The 2,500-nt window shown below is 53.0% G+C and overlaps 1 pseudogene; it reads right to left on the bottom strand.

Moving 5' to 3' along the window:
* The window catches only part of LOC124008470, a 78,849-nt pseudogene that overhangs the window by 25,460 nt on the left and 50,889 nt on the right, over window positions 1-2,500 (bottom strand).

Raw genomic sequence — 2,500 nt, 5'->3', positions numbered from 1 at the left:
AGAGACAGAGAGAGAGAGAGAGACAAAGAGAGAGAGAGAGAGAGAGACAAAGAGAGAGAGAGAGACAAAGAGAGAGAGAGAGACAAAGAGAGAGAGAGAGCGAGAGAGAGAGACAAAGAGAGAGACAAAGAGAGAGAGAGAGAGAGAGAGAGAGAGAGAGAGAGAAAGAGAGACAAAGAGAGACAAAGAGAGAGAGAGACAAAGAGAGAGAGAGCGAGTCAAAGAGAGAGAGAGAGAGAGAGAGACAAAGAGAGAGCGAGTCAAAGAGAGAGAGAGAGAGAGACAAAGAGAGAGAGAGACAAAGAGAGAGACAAAGAGAGAAAGAGAGAGAGAGAGAGAGAGAGACAAAGAGAGAGAGAGAGAGAGAGAGAGAGAGAGAGACAAAGAGAGAGAGAGAGAGAGACAAAGAGTGAGAGAGAGACAAAGAGAGAGAGAAAGAAAGAGAGAGAGAGAGAGAGACAAAGAGAGAGAGAGAGAGACAAAGAGAGAGAGCGAGTCAAAGAGAGAGAGACTGATAAATAGGAGTTTATTGAGACGTGCATGTTGAACTGACCTATAGGGACTGAGTATGTTGAAAGGTGGATGTTGAATTGACCTATAGGGACTGAGTATGTTGAAAGGTGGAGGTTGGTTAGAGTTAGAGGACCCATTATGGAGTCTGTGAGATCCTGGGGTAGGGCCACTGAGGCCATCTCCATTTTGAAGTAGTCCATTTCCTTTTCCGACGCAGATCCTCAGGTCTCAACTTTGAAGTCTTTACTGATGACTCATGTCTTCATTAGGTCCTATGAATGAGTGTAGTCCGGCCCAGGGGTGTGAAGGTGAACAGCAAGGCACTGGAGTGACGAACCAACCTTGCTGTTGCTGCCTTCTGCCTTCCCTCCAGTGGGATTCTCTGCCTCTGACCCTATTACGGGGCCTCTGACCCTATTACGGGGCCTCTGACCCTATTACGGGGCCTCTGACCCTATTACGGGGGCTCTGACCCTATTACGGGGGCTCTGACCCTATTATGGGGGCTTTGACCCTATTACGGGGGCTCTGACTCTATTACGGGGCTCTGACTCTATTACGGGGGCTCTGACCCTATTACGGGGCTCTGACTCTATTATCTGACCCTATTACGGGGCTCTGACTCTATTACGGGGCTCTGACCCTATTACGGGGCCTCTGACCCTATTACGGGGCCTCTGACCCTATTACGGGGGCTCTGACCCTATTACGGGGGCTCTGACCCTATTACGGGGCTCTGACCCTATTACGGGGGCTCTGACCCTATTACGGGGCTCTGACCCTATTACGGGGCTCTGACTCTATTACGGGGCCTCTGACCCTATTACGGGGGCTGACTGACCCTATTACGGGGGCTCTGACCCTATTATGGGGGCTCTGACCCTATTACGGGGGACTCTGACTCTGACTTACGGGGGCTCTGACTCTATTACGGGGCCTGACCCTATTACGGGGGCTCTGACTCTATTATGGGGGCTCTGACTCTATTACGGGGCTCTGACCCTATTACCCTATTACGGGGCTCTGACCCTATCTGACGGGGGCTCTGACTCTATTACGGGGCTCTGACCCTATTACGGGGGACTCTGACCCTATTACGGGGGCTCTGACCCTATCTGACTCTAGGGGCTCTGACCCTATTACGGGGGCTCTGACCCTATTACGGGGCTCTGACTCTATTACGGGGGCTTCTGACTCTGACCCTATACGGGGCTCTGACCCTATTACGGGGGCTCTGACTCTATTACGGGGGCTCTGACTCTATTACGGGGCTCTGACCCTATTACGGGGCTCTGACTCTATTATTACAGGGGCTCTGACTCTATTACGGGGCTCTGACCCTATTACGGGGCTCTGACACTATTACGGGGCTCTGACTCTATTACGGGGGCTCTGACCCTATTACGGGGCTCTGACCCTATTACGGGGCTCTGACCCTATTACGGGGCTCTGCTCTGACCCTATTACGGGGGCTCTTGACCCTATTACGGGGGCTCTGACCCTATTACGGGGGCTCTGACCCTATTACGGGGGCTCTGACACTATTACGGGGGCTCTGACACTATTACGGGGGCTCTGACACTATTACGGGGGCTCTGACTCTATTACGGGGGCTCTGACCCTATTACGGGGGCTGAGTCACTGTCTTGCTAGTGCTCTGCCATGCCATCCTTGGGAGAAGTGTATCACGTCTTGTCAGGCTTTTTCGCAATAGTCGCCTTGAGTGGGTTGAGTCACTGACGTGATCTTCCCGTCCGGTTTTGCGCCCCCTCGGGCTCGTGTGGTGGAGGAGATCTTCGTGGGCTATACTCAGCCTTGTCTCAGGGTAGTAAGTTGGTGGTCTGTTGAAATCGCTTTGGTGGTGGGGTGGCTGTGCTTTGGCAAAGTGAGTGGGGTTATATCCTGCCTGGTTGGCCCTGTGCGGGGGTATCGTTGGATGGGGCAACAGTGTCCTCTGACCCCCCCCCCGCCTCAGTCCCCAGTATCT

Source organism: Oncorhynchus gorbuscha, linkage group LG21 (assembly GCF_021184085.1).
Source record: "Oncorhynchus gorbuscha isolate QuinsamMale2020 ecotype Even-year linkage group LG21, OgorEven_v1.0, whole genome shotgun sequence".
In the NCBI taxonomy this organism is placed as follows: Eukaryota; Metazoa; Chordata; class Actinopteri; order Salmoniformes; family Salmonidae; genus Oncorhynchus; species Oncorhynchus gorbuscha.
This window is presented reverse-complemented; position numbering and strand designations above follow the sequence as displayed.